The sequence below is a fragment of the Camelus ferus genome, chromosome 30, assembly GCF_009834535.1.
Source record: "Camelus ferus isolate YT-003-E chromosome 30, BCGSAC_Cfer_1.0, whole genome shotgun sequence".
Lineage (NCBI taxonomy): Eukaryota > Metazoa > Chordata > Mammalia > Artiodactyla > Camelidae > Camelus > Camelus ferus.
The window spans coordinates 17744716-17764108 of NC_045725.1; the positions used below are offsets into that span (position 1 = coordinate 17744716).

The window sequence follows — 19393 nt, forward strand, 5'->3', positions numbered from 1 at the left end:
TCGCTGGGCTTCCAGAATCCCACACTCTTTCAGCTGTCCTCCACCCTCATGGGTTCCTTCTCACTTTATTGTTGGCATCTCTGTCTTTCTGATCTCCACACACGGAAGCACCTCAAGGTTCAGCCTTGGATTTCCTCTGCAGCCGCATTTACACTTTGTGTGATCTCACCCAGTATCACGACCTGAAGAACGCTAAAGACACTCCTGTTTTTCCTCCAGCTCCTCTGTACTCCAAACTTTTTTTCCCACCTGCCCACTTGAACGGACACGTGAGTCCAAACTTGTCTAAGACTGAGCACCTGCTCTCCTCCTTTCCTCAAATGTCTCTTCCTTCTGTCTCTTCTGAGTTAGTGGAAACTCTGTCCTTTGGATTGCTTAGACCAGAACTTTGCTGAATTAGACCAAATTCCTGACTCTTCTGGGATTTTTGTTTTTCACACCCTTATCTAATCCTTCAGCACATCCTGTTGGCTGGATCTTCAATTTATACACATAAGGCCTACTTTTCACTACTTAAACCACCCCAGTCAGTGCCACCATCATCTCTTAGCAAAACTTTGAAAATTATGTTCTAATTTATCTCTTGACTTTGACTTTGGCTCACTACAGTATTTTTTATTCTGTTTTTTATTGAAGTATAATTGTTTTACACTGTTATGTTAATTTCTCATGTATAGCATATATATTTATATATGTGTATATATTTCCATTTCAAATTATTTTTTATTATAGACCATTACAAGGTATTGAATATAGTTGCCTGTTCTATACAGTAGAGCCTTGTTGCTTATCTATTTTATAAATAGTCATCAGTATCTGTGAATCCCAGACTCCTCTTTATCCCTCCCTGTCCCCTTCGTCCCACCTCCCCACTGCCCCCAGGTTTTTAATGCGACAGAGCAGCCAGGATGGACCCTGTTGACCTGTGAGTGAGGTCCCATCATTTCCCTGTTCAGAACCCTCTAATATCCTCCCAGCTCTATCAGGGTAGATTCCGAAGCCCTGCCAGTGCCCTGAAGATGCTCTGGACTCTGTGTCTGCGTGTTGTCTCTGAGCCCACATCCTGTCATTCTCACCCGGCCCCGCCTGCTCCCGACACCCCAGGCACACTTCAGCCCCTGGCCTCCGTGTTTGCTTCCTCTTGCCCCTGATACTGCAGGGCTGCGCACTTCCTCACCTCTTTCAGGTCTTTGCTCAGCATTGCTTTCCTGGTGAGGCTGTCCCTGACAAAATGGCAAACCCTCCCACACCTCTAGTCCTCTTCCCTGACTCTTCTTCACAGGACTTACCACCGTGCAATGTACTGTATGTTCTTTAATGTGTTACTGTTATTATTATGGCCTATTTCCCGCCACTTAAAATGTAAGCACTATTATCAGGGATTTATGTCTGTTTGGTTACTGGCTCTCTCCCGAGTGTCTGGAATAGTTGCTGACACAGAATCAACCCTCTGAAATCATTTATCAAATGAATGAATGAGTTATAGAAATGCTCTCTCTGCTTGAGTCTCTCGCAGCATTTCTGGCGGTCCGTGTCTCCAGCCCTGCACAGGGTCCCAGGCTCCCCTTCCTTCTCCCTTACTTGGTGGTGGAGCCATGGATTCTTCAGGAAGCCCAGCCGAGTCCTGTCTCCTGCTGTCACTGACCTGTCCTTTTCCACCCACCCTTTCAACACACAGTGACTGTCGTCATCAACATACAACAGTTACCATATTTACTGAGTGCCAGCTGCGTCCTCAGCGCGATGTCAGGCTTTATATATGTTACCTGTTGCCATTTAACCCTCACAGCCCAGGAGCAAGCGCTGTGGGGCTTGGTTCCCTGCTCCTGTGCTGCTTCCTTGTCTTTGACAATGACCCCATGCATCCCATTTTCCTGGATAGCTTCCAGTCTAAGACACAGTGGCCTCCCCTGCTGACTTCAGAACTCATACCCTTCTCTGCCGCACTGGCCCCCTCCCCACTTCCTGCGGCTGAGTGACCAGGAAGAACAAGACCAGAAATAAGGTGCCCAGGAGAAGTTCAGGTTGGTAGAAGGGTTGATTTTTTTTTTAAAGGAACATAAGCATAAGAATCATTTGCACATGTTGCATGCTCACTGTGAGTTAGGGACGGGGCTAAGAATCCTATATTATCGTCTCATTTAGATGCTGTGACTCTCTCCACTTGACCAGTGAGGGGAATGGGGCTTCAGAAGGTTACGCAGCTGGTCCAAGGCCTCACGCTCAGTGCTGGTTCTAGGATATTGATCTCGGTCATTTGAACACAGAGCCCTTGGTCATGAGCACACGGCCCTAGTTGGAGGTCTCCTCAGGAGGACTGGCTGGACTAGCATCTTTCAGTTGCATACCCTGCACCAGGCTCTGTGCTGAGCGCTAGAGACGTCATCTTAGCGGTAGAAGGAGATTCTTTCTGCTTTGAACCTGCAGTCTAGACCAGGTAGAAAATATTATATAATCATAAGCGAAGACTTCCATTTTTCACAGATGTGAGCCATCTAACATCTCTGGAAGTGCGCCCTACCACCATTACACGTCTGGTCTTCAGAGCATCCCTTCAGAATGGGCCCGTCAGGCTTCCATAGTGGGGCCTCTTCGGCCCTTACAGCTTACATGTCTGTGAAATTATTAATATTTCATTTACAACTTTGTATTTTTATGCACACCCGTTTTGTGCTGCTTAAATGAGCTATGTTATCAGCCTTTGGAATGTAAAGGCTTTCTATTTACTCAGTGACATTATTTCCCTAAGTTTCTTAGTTTTCTTCCTTTCAAAGAGAATTCTCCCAATATATGCTCACTGAGTTCCTGCTAGGTAGGGAGGCACTTTTTTGTATACACTCCTTTTGAAAGAGAAGATCAAAGTACCAGTAGGTAAGAGTAATTTATCAAAAGCCACGTCGCTGGGCATGGAAGCAGAACACCAAACATACGAGCTGAGGATCTAAAGCGTGTGCTTTAGTCCCCTGCGTCCTCAAGAAAGACACTCAGATGTCAGCAGTAGATAAATTTTAATAGAAGAGGTGTAACCTAGCTCTCGGTGTGAAGAACTGGGTTTTATAGAATTAAGCAAGCGTGTTCATTAGGAGCCGAGGGTTGGAGCGTTGCCCATCAAATCTGCTCCGAGCACGAAAAATGACACGAAGTGGTGATTTTTAATTTGCACACAACTACTTGACACATTTCCGCAGGTGAAAACGTAGGCTTCCCCGCGTCAGCAGGTGCTCAGAGGTGCCCTGGCAGTTCTAAGACTCAACGCAAAACATCACTTTCAACTCAAGTTTGAAAGAGTTGACGGCAAGAAACCTAGAGGGAGACTTTCCGCAGGCAGCTGGCAGGGCTGGTTTTGTTTTGCTGTTGATTTTTCCACCCCGTGGAAATTCCTTTTCTTATACTGAAGTTTGCTGTGAAGGTGGCTTTTTTTCTGGAGCAACAGAAGTCCTGTCTGTGCCACAGCTGGTTTCTCGGGACGTACTTGTGACTGAAAGAAGCCTGTGTCTTTGTTGGCTTCTCTCCTTTCTTCATCATTTCAGATGACTATACAGAAATCTGTGGACTTTTAAAAGAGATTCTCTCTGTAATAATTTGACAACCCGGATTGTTCTTTAGGACTAAGGAGACTAACCGTCCCAGAGCTAAAACTGGGAGGGTGCAAGGCTCTCCTGTATGAGCTGGTTGTCCTGTTTAGACGCTCTGCTGAGCTTTTCAGTCACTGCTGTCTGCTAATTAGGAGGGACCCTTATCTGCCCAGTAAGTTCTAGAAATTGCTAAATAGTTAGAATTAGTCTGCCTTTGAGAAACAGTATATTTTCCAGAAGTCAGCGGCGAGGTAAGGGTCCCTACAGATTCGGGGAGCTGATGTAAGCACCTCCCAGCCACGGGACACGCCTCCCTTCCTGACTTTTTTCTCCCGGTTTCCCTTGGCCAGTAAATTTCCCTTTCCTATATCCAAGCTGAAGGGACATGTCTCAGCAAGTGCACGCGAGAAATCTGGGGGCTTTTATTTCCTGAGCCTCATGGTCATTAGAGGCACAATAGCACCTCATGTCACTGGGATGCCTCAAGTTTTGTAGAGACACCCTCCGGGGACTCGGGCATCACAACTGATCTGGAAAGAAGCTGAGGCCCCTTCTCCTGACAAAGGAGCATCTGTTGAAGGCCTTTTGCCTGAAGGGTTCTATTCAGGCCCAGGCCACTAGCTTAGCCCTTTAAGTCGTCAGCCCCATTGTTAAACGGATTTCTTGAGAAAAGGCGTGTGTGTGTGTCCTTTAATTCTATTTGTTTAGTTAATGCTGAAAGTGTCTCGCCTTAGGGTCTGTCACCCCAAGACTGGTCACAGTCGCAACAGTAACACCCCTGGCAGCAACTTAAATTGATAGAGTTCTTCCTGATTTTCCCTGTATTTCTTTTCATTCTGTTGTGGACCCGGGAAACAGCCATGACTGTACTCATTTTATAATTGATAAAACGTGCTCGTGTCGTCCAGTCCAGTGACCTGGGCTTTGATAAAAATTAGTTCAATGCTGGTTGGTTAATTGCATTACCGGAAATCATGACTCCATTGTCTTTGCTTCCTCTTTTAAAGTCAAATCGTTTCATAGCTGAACTCAATAAAAAAAAAACTGTTTTCAAGAAGCTGGATGCATGACTTACTGCAAGTCTGTCTCTCAGCTCCAGGCCTTGGATAGAGCAACACTGCTTTCTAGGTCTTTCTTCTAGCCTCGTCCCATGCTCCTGGAATAGGGATATGCAGCAGGATGCCAAGAAGACACTGAGTAATATGTCCATGGTTGATCTAACATAAAAATAACAGGGCTACCTAATGGATACAGGTTAAGAATTCACATAAAATAGTAATGCAACTCGAGAAACTTCAGAGAACATTTAACCTTACAGGGGCCTCTCCTACCCAGTCTACCTTCTTAGATGTCTAGGGGAGTAGACTTCTTCAGGGAACATTTGTGGAGAGGATGCTTCAGGAAAACAGTTTAAAAGTCATTGATTCTAGTCTGATTCTACCTCTTGTACATGGATGCCATGTTCTGTACCTCTGAAAAGACTGGCTGGCTTTGATGAAGATCCCAGTATTTATCTCATTTATATAGCAACACTGGTTCTTATACTGAAATAGCACAATTCCATGATGACATTTCTTCTTCATAATTTAAGCTGAAACGAGACTACATTTAGTGTTCTGTAGATTTCAAATTAGAACACACTGTACAGTGAGCCTTCTGAGTTTCCACAAGAAAATGAAAACGTATCTAATATTTGCTGAATGCTTACTCTGTGACAAACCCTTAGCTGAGCACTTTCCATGCATTTGTTAAAAGTACTGAAGGTTGCCTTTATTATTGTCCTCATTCTGAAGATGAGAAGACAGAGGCTTGAAGACTAGACTCAATTTGCCCAAGATTACACAGCTGGTGAAGGGCAGAGCTGGGCTCTCAAACCGAGGGAGCCTGAGCTCGAGTCCATGCTCTCAATAATTTGTTTGTGGTTCTTCTTGCTGCTGGGATATTTTAAGAACAATTCCTACAGAGAAGTTCCTGATTGATGGCTGATATTGCTGTTGATCATTTTATATACATGAGTATTCATCACAAGTCAAGGAAGAGGCATGGTTATACTCATTCATTGAACAAAGATTTTATACCCCAGCTCTACACCAGGCTCTGTGGATGCAGCTATGAGTAAGGCAAGTTCTCTTCCTTGGAGTAGCTCACAGTCTAGTGGAGGAGACAGACATATAAATAAAATATGAAACAGTCAAATAATGACAAGATGAAACGATATGACAATAAAAGAGACAGAGAATACAGCCCAGGGATACTTTACCACATAGACTGAAAATTCATTTGTGGAGTTGAGATGATGTAGTGACCAGTAAAATATGTTCCTCAAAAGGGCTGATGAAGGACGAGAAGAAGCAGACAAGGATGAAGGTAGAGTAAATCTCCAGTGAGTCTTTCAAACTTGCTGGATAATTTTGCTGGGCTCCTTGGGAACATTTCATTGCTAATTCTTATTAGTTTATGAAATCTGTCTCATTGGCCAACCTCATCCCATGCCTTCAAGCAAAACTTCGAGTTAATGGTAACATTTGTTTCTCGCTAATTTCTTTGGGTTTGCTAATGGCCAATTTGAAGGCTTATTAATAGTTAATATGTTTAGCTGTGTAAACATTTCCAGTAATACAACAGATGTATAATGACTATTCCAGCGAACCATTGCCACAGTAAGGAGGTAAAGGGCCGAGAGACTTAAACAGTGGGAGGGTTGGGTTGAGTTAACCCTTGGAGGACCACTAATGTCCTTCCAGTTGTTTTATTCCCTCAAGATTGTGTCTACACATCTATTTCAAAACTCATGGATATTGCTACGTTAAACTTTGGCTAGTTTTTTTTAAGATACAATATTAAAAATAAAGTTTTAGCTCGTTGAACAGCTCTTATCCTTTTTTCAGGACTAGACAGACAACCAGTACAAACAGTCTGTGATTTTCTTACTCTTGTCTTTTGACCACCTACATTTTTATAAACTGCCACAAACAAGATACCTAATGTGTGCTGACTTATGGCTTTTGTTCATCATTGGTAAAACATTTTTAGCCATCTCCTAGTGATGCTGCTGTTAGCCAGCAGTTTGACTTAGGCAACATAACTATCTTTGCATACTGAAAATGTGTGTCCAATTATGTGAATACTAAGATACACTTATTTGATAAGAATGAGTGGGAAATGGGAGGCTGGTACTCACACCAGTGGTCAAAAGTACAGGTCTCATCAACTTTGATCATGACAAAAAAAAAATTAGATTTGGCAGAAATGGTAAAATTGTAGCTTTAATTGGATGTTCATCTGACTGAGGTTGGTATGTTAATCAGGATATGCTAACTGCTGTAACAAACAAAATCTCAGTGGTTTAATCAATGCAGGAAAGATTTTTAATTGCTCATGTAACAGCCAGATATAAAGCAGTGAGTATCTCTTTCTGTTCCATGTGGTGATTCAGAGACCCAGGCGTCTTCTTCCTGTGGTCCTGCAAGATGGGAACCTCGGTCCTCCATCAGGTCCCCTGCCTCCAGCTGGCAGATGAAGGGTGAAGGAAAAGTGGAGATCACGTAGGAGATTTTTTAGGGAGAAAGGCCTGGGAGTGGCACATACCACTTTTACTGACATGTGTTGGGCAGATTTCAGTCATGTGGCCCCAGGTGGTGCTTGGTCATGGGTTTAAGAGAGAAAGGGAAAGGTATTTGGTGATTACATGGCATTCCCACTGTCACAGCTGGTCAGATGTGAGTTTGTGAAGAAATAGGAAAAGATTTAGTAACACGTGTAAAATGCTGGAAATATTGTCAGAAATTTAAAAATTGTCTTTCAGAAGCAAAACATAATCTGGGGTTTGATGGTTTGTGGCACTTTAGGAATAAACCCGATTCTCCTCCCACCGCTGCCCTGCAGTCTGACACGTCGGTTTGTTGTGGGCTTATGGAAAAAGGAACAAAAGTAGATTTCCACTCAGATTGCAGGTAGCCCCCCCTTTTGCAGAAACTGGGTTCTGGAGAATTTAAAGAAAAGACATACATTGTGAGTATTTCCCTCCAAGACCTAGAATGTACCTGACACACCCAACTTTCTGTCCAATATTCTGGATTTTTCTGTCTGACTCTCAAATCTCTGGTAACGTCACAGAGAGGATCTGCATCTTTTAAACTTTGTCAGTTTGCCCTGGGATTGGCCAAAACAGTCACAGTGGAGTGATGTCTACAGAGAGACAGGAGTGGAATGACAGAATTACAGGCTAGAAAGCATTTCATCTAAGGGGTTTCCGAGAACTCGGTAAATGGGAGACTTCCAGATACTTAAGTCAGGAATCCCAGTGACTCCCCGTACAGGTGTCCCTTTGTGTTTGCTGAATCTCCGCACACGACAGAAACACTCCCCAGGGGGAGACAAAATATCGTCTTCCCTGGCAGCGTGAGGACAATCTGAAGCTGTGACTCTGCTGTTGATCCTTTTATTATACTTACTGTCTCTGGAATTAGATGCTGGTCTCCTGGAGGGCAGAGGCTGTAACCTCCAAATCTAATTTTGTGTCACAAACACAGTAAACATTAAAGAACTGCCCATTTACAGTAACAAATAGGCAGAATCTGTCATAAGACACTTAAAAAGAAGACTCTCCACCGAGCACTGACCTCCAGGTGCTGAAGCGATCCTTGGTCTTTTTCTCGGGCAGCGGGTTATGTGGGTTCTACTCGAATAACTATTCTCACCCTGAAAATAGCGTGTCACCTCCCTCTGCTGCCTGCTTTCCTCTTTGATGTGTAGAGGAGAACATGCGGAGACCCTTTTCATCAGTGTGTGGGGTTACGGAGGGGTATCATTTACACTTTGGAATTGTGATAAGACTCAACAAATCAGCGGTGGAAGACTGCATTCTGTCGACCTAGGGAAATCCAAACAAAACCACCAGAAATCATTCTTCAGCAGCACCTGGCTCTGGGGTATGGTGAACTGGAAATGTGTTTCTAAGCCCCCAACATCTTGGAAGAGGACGAAGAACTTAGATGCACCTAAAGGGAAGGGAATCTGCGGTACAGGTGTATCAGGATGGTGACCAAGAAGACAGGTTCTTCCCACCGGTGCTTCTGAGCCCTGCAATCAGATGAGCCCTGCAGAGCGTTTTCTTTCTTTTTTTTTTTTTTTTTTCTTTTTAATCATGGAAAGGACTCATGAAAACTTGGCATATTCAGAGGTTTTGGAATACTTTGTGTGACCTTGCTGAACCTTGGATTTTCATTATTGTTTCTCTCATATGGAAATGGTTGCAGTCTGTCTTAGATGAAGGGCGGAGACCTGGAAAGAAGTCTGCAGTCAGATTTTAACTGCAGAAGAATGACCTCATTGCTTCCCGAGGCAGCAGTGAGGGAGGGCAGGGTCTTGTGCACTAGACCAGGATAGGGTTGCACAAAGTATCCCAAAGTTTTTCTTAACTAGGTTGTCATCCACACAGTTGCTTGGATTCCTGCTATGCCGTCTAGAAGAAATTTTGTAGAAGACACTTTTGAGCAAGGTGTGATAGTTCTTTACAGGATGTTTTTTACAGGGTGTATTTAACCCTTTGGGACCTCATGTCTACCTCCGATTTCTCCTCTGTCTGCACTCACCTGACTTCTCCTCTAGGGGGCACCATTCCCACCACTCTTCAATTTCATCTGAATGAATTCTCTTGGCTCCTTTACTGTCTGGGATGTGCTTGGCTGGCAGGAGTGAATTTGATGAAAAACTCTGCGGTGTGATTGTTGGAGTAGACTTATCCCTTCTGCTTATTTCACTGCCACTTCCTGCACACCTACTTCGTGCCGGTTTCTTGGGGATATCAGATGAATAAGGTGTGATTTGCTTCTAAAATGCCATTAAGTCCCATTGTCCAGAACTTAATATGTTAACTGTAGTTCTCATTAATACATTTGTTTCTTAAAGGGCCATGTAGGGCCTTAAGCCAAAGGAACAAACAGCATTTAGAATTTCAGGCAGATCTAATAATCTTTTTGTTCGGGGTCTAGAGGAATACAGGTGGCTGGGAAGCTCACAGATCCCAAAACAGAGCTCATATGACTACATGGGATGGCTCACCACCTAGGGTCCATGGACTCAAGTTGTGGCTATTCATTCATAATGTCACTTAGGAACAGCAGGGGGCGACATGATTGAAAAATACGTATTTTCTACAGAGACTTCCACCTAGCAGCCCATCAAAGGGCCTCTTGGGAGTTCCCGAACAGCCCTGGCCTTCCCTCGCACAGTATGTCCCTGGAGATCTGTGACAGTCAGTTTCAGTGTCGCTGATTCGGTGGCCTGATTTTGGTGGGTGCACTGGCAGAGGGAGTGAGAAGCCAACACTGACTTCTACTTTGGGCTTCAGATCCTGGTGACCCGATGCCCAAGTAAATGTGTCGTTTTCAAGAATCACCGTTTTTCGTGTTTAAGAGAAAGGAAGTTTCTTCTGGGTAACTTGACACCAACCATCACATAAATGGCCTCAGTTTTCTTGGCCCCGTTTCGAATTTGCAGTCCACCATCACAGGTTATTGTAACACTTTTAAGGAGGGACAGTATTTGACAAGCCCCAGGTGCACACAGGAAGGAGGTGGCCACAGAGGCGGAGGCTCCCGGGCTAGAGGCTGTCACAGGGGAAGGAAGATGACAGAACCCTCTTGATGAGATGAGTGGCTCGCCTGCACCCCGGGGCCCTGTCTTTCAGAGTGAAGGGATGCCAGCCGTTCCTGTCCACACTGGGAAAGCTTCCAAAGCAAAACCTAAAGCTGCGTTTTTGAAGTTTTTCTTTTGGAAAGTCTGTTACTAATGAGCCAACAAGGTTTTGGGAAAAAAAAATATCGAATTTTCAGTCGCCTGCTGTTTGAAAGCCAATTCGCTAGATGGTTCAGTTGTTTTCAGAGGCTGATTTCTGCTTTGAGGTTCGAGGCTCATGGTTTTGTGGAAAGGACCCTCTCAGACTTTTGGAACAGGTGGGCCCTGGCCCTGCTTCTAGGTCTGTGATTATCACAAGTCCCCAGCCCTTCATCCATGGCTCTCGATAGCTCACTTTGTAGAGGAAGACCAGGGCAGCATGGCTTTTTAAGTTGCTTCTTTAGTTAAAACTCTAGGATTCTACACATTTGGCTGATGATACTGGTCTCTGCCTGTCAGTCTCAGATAATAGATTTAACAGATCAGTAGGCATCTCCCATAACACATCACCTCCCTCCATGTTTAACTCCAAGTTGCTTATCTTCCTCCAGGGCCTTTGTTTAAGTCCTCAGCGGAGTCCTCTGGCCAGAGATGCAATCCTTCCAACCAGTTATTTTTGAAGTGGTGGTTGTAGAGGGTCTACCAAAGCTCTCCCTTCTTCTAATGTACTTTTCAGGTTCAGCAATGACCCTGAACTCTGCTTATAGGCGACATTTTTTTTTTTAAATCAATTGATATAATGCTGCTGAAAACTTGGCTGTGCTTCCAAGGTGTTTTAGGATTAATCCTATTGAACCCTCAGGAGGGCTGACAGCTGCAGCCCTGCTTTAAGCTACAGGGACAACTTAAGCAGGAGAAAAATCTCTTCAACTTTCTGTTCTTAAATTCTAATAGGCTTATCAGAGAAAAAAAAAAGTAAAGCAACCCATACAACATTACCACACTGGTATGTGCATTTAGGGGCGCGGAAGAAGATGGCGGCCATTGTGGTGGAGAGGACCGGAGGTGGGCAGACCCCTTAAGAGAGCGATAAAAGGAAAAACTTCAGGATTCTAAATTCACCAACGTTTCACGCCTCATCTCTGCCTTCTCCAAGTCTCATTTGCTGATTTCAAGCCTGTCAGACGCATCAGTTGAAGGCTTCAAGTTTGAGACAGTGATGAATTTTAAGATCTCTTGACCCCGGCTTCACTCCTGGTGACAAAAGCAGGGACTTCTGCCACCCCCAGAACTCCCTGAAGCTAGGGAGGGTTGCAGAATGTTACAGGGAAGGAAGTGGAGGCCCAGGGAACTGTGTTCAATTCTCCAAGATGACACAGCTTGCTAGAGACAGACCCAGGAAATAACTCGGGTCTCTACCCCTCCACCCACTTCTTCCTGTTGGTGCTTTCCTGGTCAGAGAGCTTTCAAACTCTGTAATGGACGACAAGCAAATGGGACCTCCAAACTGGTTTTCTTTATCTCTTCCTTAGTGGGTTTTGCCATTTGGTCCCTAAAAATCTCCTTGTTCTCTGAATTGGTGTCTACTCAAGTTTAGGAAAGTAAATTGTGCCTCTGATATGAGTTATTCTTTAGGTTTTCTCTGATTTGAATAAGAAAATATAGACAAGTTCTAAAGGACCTGATCACAATTTTAGTCATGCTGTCGCCAACTCCCCACCCCCGACAGTGACAGGTAAAGAGGCTGAGATCTGATCGCAGCAGTTTGGGGTGGGGACTCAGAAACTGCTTCCTCCCCGCATTTTCCTTTCTTCACATCTGGAGGGAGATAATACTGAAGCAACCTTACGGGGATGTTTCAAGGCCTTTCTCCTGACGTCCAGGTGGAGAAATAGAATGGGTTCTAAAAACATTCAAATTCAGCAGGCACCATCAGGGTAAAGCCAATATGAAAATAACTGCTTGCAAGGAAGTGAACACAAAGCCCCAGTCGTGGCAGCAAATAATGTGTACAAGGTGGATAATAAATAATACCATTAAGCGCTTGTATCGTTCCTGCTTTCTGTCAGGGTGAAAGATGTGATATTTATTGCTGGGCCTGTAATTACTTTTGTGGTTGAAACAGGAAAAAAATGGGTTGATGATACAGGAAGGTGTGAGTCAAGTGTTTTTTTTTTGTTTGTTTGTTTTTTTCCTTTGGGGGTGGAGGTAGAGGATGGGATGAAGCTTCATTTTCCTTTAAAGAGAAGGGAGTTCTTACCAGCATCACCTTTCTACCAGCCACCCAAGAAAGAAAGGGTTTTGCCATTTCAGCCAGTAGGAAGGATTCTTTTGCTCTTCTAAGCCACGTGGTTAAGGAGATTGTAGAAGAGAGTGCAGGGGGGCGGGGGAGGAGGTGATCAGAATTAAGGAAAGGGCTGTAGAACAAAAGATAAATATTAGGTAAAGGTAGTAATTCTGATTTCCCTCCAACAACATGTTTTTGTCTAATTGGATAGATAATTTGCATCTATTTGAATGACTGGCATCTACATTTCAATCAGGATTTCTACCCCCACCAGGCCCATTGCCACCCCACACCATCTTCTGTCACCTTCCGTACGTGAGAGGAAATCATTTGACATGATTTCACCCAGGAAACTAGCTCTTTTCCAGATGACGAATGCAGGCTCTAGTTCGGAAAGAACTTTGATACCGTTTTGAAATGTTTGAAGCCTGAAACAACCGAGGCAAAGCTCTGGAGGTAGATACAAGCCAGGCCCACTCAAGTCAGCCTCCTTACCCACAGCACAAGCCCAGCGAAAATCAAAATCTGTCCTCATCGAGTTTCAAGGCAAAAAATAAGGTACTTGTAGCTCCAGCACCTGGGGGCTTAAATCATATTTTATATTCCATAAATGTAGACACATTGTCTCTTTTCCCTTTTGTTCTTCTTCTTTCATTTCTGACAGAAACCATTTGAAGTTTCATTTCAAATTGTCTGGCTTGTCTGCATAAGAAAACTCAGCTTTCGATTTGCGATTGTTTAGGGGGATGTGTGTGTGTGTGTGTGTGTGTGTTCATGTAGCTGTTTAATTAAATGGATGTGAGATGCTTTCTGAGCCGAAGGCAATGATTTTTCCTTTACTCATTTAATGTTGCGCAGATTATGGCAAGCTTCTCGTTTGTATAATCTGTCATGTAATACCGTTGCCTTTTAAGCATGCTGGTGTAGTCAAAAGCATTCATTTAGATGGGGATAAAAATTTAATTACTCCCTTTCACCTTTACGCATCTTTACAAATTGTGTAGTGTCTTGGGGAGATGGCATTGAATGAGCAAGAAGTTTTCCATCCTTGTTCTGGGTCTGCTGCTAATTAGCTGTGTGACTTTGGATAAGTCACTTCCTCTAAGTTCAATATAGGTTAACTACTACAGAAAAAAGAAAGAGAGAAAGAGAGGGAGAGAGAGAAACGAAGGAAAGAAAGAAGGGTGAGAGGGAGGGAGGGAAGAATGAAGGGAGGAGAAGAGAGAAGAGAAAGAGAAATTCACATTAGAATTTTCTGTCTCACTCAAGCAGGAGTTACGATCAGGTGGTGAGATGGGCTACAGAGTACTCATAAGTGTGAGAATCATGGAAAACATGACTTACGAGTGCCCTGGGAAAAATGAAGGGAACAAGCTAAAAGTACGATATTATGAAGATTGGCTTCTCTGTCTTAGTTGAATGTGACTAAAACCCAATTTTAACTAGTTGAAGAACAATGGTGGACTCAGGAGCCAGCCATATCTAAGGCAGGCTTTGAAATACCAAGCTGTAGGTAGAATCAGCAGCATCTTGACCTCAGGAACTTTGTGGACCACGTGTTCATGTGGCTCTAGGATGTCCATGCTCTGGCGCTCCCTGCAAGTTCGAGTCATCTTCTCTTATGATGGGTCTGCATGTTCCATCGTGTAATGTAAAGACATGGTGGCTGATGCCTCTTGTTTTATGCATCTTAAATCTTCATGTTCTGGAAAGGGATTGACCTGACAATGGGAGCCTCCATTTCCCAACTCATGAGAAGAGGCTGGATTGTGATAGGGTTAGGGTTGCAACACCATAGCCGTCAACTGTAACCAAAGGACAGGGTCACCCTGTAGTGGTATGAAGGCTGGGGGAGTGTGAGCATCTTTTTTCCCATTCAGATGACCATCTTCCTGATTGGATGTCAAAGGTTCCCAGTATCCCATTATTGGGCCCCTCCAGGAAGTGCCTTGTACTATGAATATTATCTTTCTTCCTCTCTTATGTCAAATGTGTGCTTTGCTTTTTCCTGAATCCTTAGATTTGTGTTTTCTGCTAGGCTAATCTGATAAATGAATCCCTGCTGAAGGGTTTTTGATTAATCATGAGTTAAGAAGCTACTACTTTCATGGGTGCAGTCTTCAATGTCTTTGACTGCAGGAGGAATATTCAGTGTTTACTGAGCACACATTACATGCCAGGAAGGCATTGTGCTAGAAAATTTGGGTAATCCAAAGTCAGTGGAGGTTTGGCTTGTCTGGTGTGGGACTGAAGCTCGTTGGCCCTGGTGTTCGATTGCTAAAAAGCTCAAGTTTTGCCCGCTGACAGGTGTTACCCCTGGGAAAGTTACTTAACTTCCATGCCTCATCTTCCTCCTTTGGAACTGGTAGGAATAATAGTGACTTACCTTGTAGACCTGCTTGTGAGAATTAAATGGTGTGTAGAAATGTGTTTAATGCTCAGCACAGCAACAGGCTCCTTGTAAAGGTCCAGTGATTCTTATCTTTTAAATGCTAAAGCATAGACAGGTTGTCTTTACTTAAGAGGATGGATTTAGTCTGCCCACTCAACCCATATTTCTAGGGTAAGCTTTTCTCTTACTGCCTTGTATTAGAGAACTTACCTCCCACTAAAAGCCCATTTCATCATCTTGGAGAATCTAGGCACCATGTGATCATTTTGTTCTTAGTCCCTTGGTCTTAGCTTGAAATTTTTACTACAACTTTATTTTGCTACAGTTTATTGAGGCGTAACTTTGGGAATGTCTCTGGGCTATGAAGTCTACTAGGACTTCTGTAAAATCTTTCCTGTGCACCAGGTTCCCTGCCCCTCCCTGCCCTCTCTCCCCCTCTCTTTCTCTCTCTTTCTCTTTCTCTCTCTCATTCTGAGTGAGTTTTATTTCAAGTGATATTCTCATCCTCACACACTAATTCTGATATTATGGATGTTAGCAAATCCATTCAAGTACAATTTGAGGACAAATGCAGGCAAAATTTTCTGTTAAATTTGATCTTTTCTGTATCAACATGGCTAGAATAAAAAAAAATCAATAAGGAAAATGAAGACCTCCCATGCTAACGTGAATCTCTGAAGGCCACTTTATCTCTCTGTCTTGAATTCTGAGCTCTGCTTTAACCGGACTAAAGAAAGCTGTTTCATAGAGTATTTTTGTTCTCAGATCTGCGCTATTTCTTAATTGGTAACAAATCCTGTACTTACAACAGATCCCATTGGTCATAAAGAATGCTAACATAAATGGAGCACCAACTCTATGCTACACATTCTATATAGTTCTCTTCAGAACATCGTCAAATGCATTATTAACCCTAAGACTCAGAACAGGCAAGAAATTTGCCCCAAGTCACATAAGCAGTGAATATAAGACCTGATATTTGGACCCAGGTTAGCCTAAATCTAAAGGATTTGCTGTGTCTGTTCTACTATCCTCATTACTCAAGACTGCATCTAATAGTGCAGGAAAAAAGCAAAAACAACTAATGTATTAAATACAGAGATAAACATGAGTATGTCAATTATCAACCTATTATAATTCATCTGCCTAATAGGGGGTTCTTCTCATGTTTCTTAAAGTTATTAAAGTGAGACAAACAATATAGCTATATATGAGCAACACGTGTCCCTTGATCATACGTTTCATCCAATGAAGAAGATCTTATGAAGTTCAAGCTCTTATATCAGTAAGCCAGCCTGCTCTTCAGTAATGCAGTGTTGGAGAGCCCAGGTTCTGGAGTTGTCACCACAGATTGATAGTCCCAATTGATCTCGCCATGTCACTTTCTGTAAAATAGTGAAGATATTAATAGTACCAACATTGTGAGCTTCTTGTGAGGAATAAAGGCATTGATGTATTTATAGGGCAATTAGAACAGTGCCTTGTTCCTGATACACACTCATAAAGCATTAACTATTCCATTTATTAGAAATACAAGGAGGTCTCATGAGTGCTCTTGCTGAATTTACCCTTTGGCAGCCATAAATCTAACGGGTCTGTAATTTGAACCTGTAATAATTTTATTTGGATTTCTGCATTGTCAGCCAAATTAGCTGATTCACTGTGGTATCCAGGATTTGGATCTCTCTCTCTCTCTCTCTAATATATATATACATAAATATTTGTTAAAATTCTCACTTCTAGACCTAGACCTCTTTTTCATATACCTATTTTGAGGAGATCAAATATTTAAGAAAATCTCTTCTAAATTACTAAGAGATCAATGTATTCCCCTTTCAAAAATTTCTATCACAGTATGTCAACTTAGAGGTTAAATTTAAAATCTATTGCTTTTAGTCTACTCTAAATAGAAAAGAAGCAAGATGCTACAAAAATGAGAAACTCGTAACTGGAAAGGTGGTAACTACCATGAATCACAAATAGAATAAACACAAAATTGTAAAAGAAGACATCTAAATCATTAATAGTGGGAGAGGGAAGCGATGAAAGCCACTGTGGAAAACAGTATGGAGAGTCCTTAAAAGACTAGGAATAGACTTACCGTATGACCCAGGAATCCCACTCCTGGACATATATCCAGAAGGAACCCTACTTCAAAATGTCACCTGCACCCCAATGTTCATAGTAGCACTATTTACAATAGCAAGACATGGAAAGAGCCTAAATGTCCATCAACAGATGACTGGATAAAGAAGACGTGGTATATTTATACGATGGACTACTTTACTATTCAGCCACAAAAACCGACAACATAACGCCATTTGCAACAACATGGATGTTCCTGGAGAATGTCATTCTAAGTGAAGTAAGCCAGAAAGAGAAAGAAAAATACCATATGAGATCTCTCATATGTGGAATCTAGAAAAAAAAAAAAAAGACATAAATACAAAACAGAAACAGACTCATAGAGAATAGAATACAAACTTGTGGTTGCCAAGGGGGTGCGGGGTGGGAAGGGATTTTAAAATGTAGAATAGATAAACAAGATTATACTGTATAGCACAGGGAAATATATACAAGATCTTGTGGGAGCTCACAGCGAACAAAAATGTGACAATGAATATATGTATGTTCATGTATAACTGAAAAATTGTGCTCTATGCTGGAATTTGACACAACATTGTAAAATGACTATTACTCAATAAAAAAGTGTTTAAAAATTTTAAGAATAAAAAAAATAAAATCTATTGCTTTTAATGAGTAGGTCCTTGACTATCTCATCTATTAATTTCATATAGAGGGGAGATAATTTTTGTAAGCAAGCTCAGGCACAACTACAGAAAGCAAACATACTTGTTGAGGTTTCCATATTTTGCTTCATTTTAATGCAAATTAATTTCTTCAACTTCTTACATTTTCTCAGGCTTCAACAGGTGTTGGTTCCGTCTATGGAAATGAAGTGTCGACGCAAGAATGCAAATATTGTGGGGCCGTGTGCCGGTCTGGTGCGTGTGGTGCCAAGCTGCCTTCCCGAGAACTTCTCCAGTTCTCCCTTCTTTGGGGGTCCACGTGTTTGGTCCCCTTCCACCTGCCATAGGTAGTCTTGCAGCTGGTGCTTTCCAACTACACCGTGTGCCACGTGGAGCTACCAAGAGCAGGTTAGACCAAGTCTATAACCTGGGCCAGGGACACGTCCATGCCCTCTGCGCCCATACCCCCCACCCCATCCCCAGGTTTACTCTGACTCTGAGGTGGAGTCGACACCAAGGAGTGGCTTTCATCTTCTGATTGAGTATTTTCAGTGTTTGTTTTTCAAACCAAGTTATATTTATATATACTTTTTAAAGTCTTTCAGTTCTACAAGGCTTGTTAAATTGTCTGCCCAGCACCATCCCCCATATTTTGTTTTATAAGAGATGTTGAGGTTAATGCAGGAACTCTGGAGGTGTCTGCTTAGGTTCCAAATCCAGCTCTGACACTTGTGTGCAACTGTGCAGCCTCAGTGTCCTTATCAGTCAAATGGGGCTAATAGTACCCTCCCCACAAGACTGTGCTGAAGGAAAAAATTCAGTAAAATATCTAAAACATTATCTGAAATACAGTAAGTCCTATATAAGTGATATTAAAACCATCTTAATTAGGTTTATTAAATACTAATTTTATTAAATTATTACAAAAAGTATTGCTGTTCCCACAACCATGCCAACACCTTAACCTGGGGCTTTTAGCCTCCAGAACTGTAAGGGAGTAAGTTTTGTTTCAAGTCACCAAGTTTGTGATAATTTGTCATGGCAGCCCTTGGACACAAATACCAAGGGACACAGGAGATGGCTGCTCTGGCACAGCAAAGAGGCAAAGAGAATCATTAGGGCGGAAGTGAAGGGAGAGCCCAGGACGGTAACTGTGCTGGCAGTCCAGATTGGCTCTGTAAGAGGCTTCTTCCAAAAGATGACATTGATCAATGACTTCCTGGTGTCAATAAATGTTTAAAATGAGAATTAGACAATTAGCATGTAGTTTGGGTTGAGTTAGTGGCAAGTACATAGATCATTAAGGAAATGAAAGTTTAAAATGGAAAGGAAAGTGAGATTTACGAAAGGTCATAATAGGGTAAATGATGAATACTGATCTAATGGAAATTACGATCTAGCTGTATATTGAGAGGGTAAGGGATGAAAGTAAGTGTGAGTTCATGAGCGTGTTTGTGGCGGTGGATAGGAGAGTGTGATGGGACAAAAAGGAGGTATGAGCCACATGCCAAATCCTTATCTTCCCGAAGACTGAATGCCTAAAAACTGAAAAATGAATAAACCTCAATATAGGCATATTAATCAGCGATATGATAGTAAATATCAGAAAGTCATCTAAGTAATTGGAAGCAGTTACCTCTGGGGGAAGGTCTGGGTTAATCCTCCCTTGCCTCAGTCCAGGGTCTGGTGGCCGCGGGCGTGCTTGGCCGCGGTGTGGGATGGCTCCAGCCTGCCTCCCTCTCCACGTGGCCTTAAGCGAATCTACCGCTGC

At 42.8% G+C, this 19393-nt stretch overlaps 1 protein-coding gene and 1 long non-coding RNA gene across 2 annotated transcripts in view; one reads left to right on the top strand and one right to left on the bottom strand.

Annotated features, from left to right (window-relative positions):
• Positions 1 to 19393, top strand: part of DCC (DCC netrin 1 receptor) — a 986493-nt gene that overhangs the window by 102250 nt on the left and 864850 nt on the right. The gene's annotated exons all lie outside the window — the stretch shown is intronic.
• Positions 1256 to 18931, bottom strand: LOC116660625. Its single transcript, XR_004316203.1, has 3 exons — positions 18012 to 18931; positions 12774 to 12779; positions 1256 to 1265 (listed from the first exon to the last, which is right to left on the bottom strand). It is a non-coding gene; the product is annotated as an uncharacterized LOC116660625 (long non-coding RNA).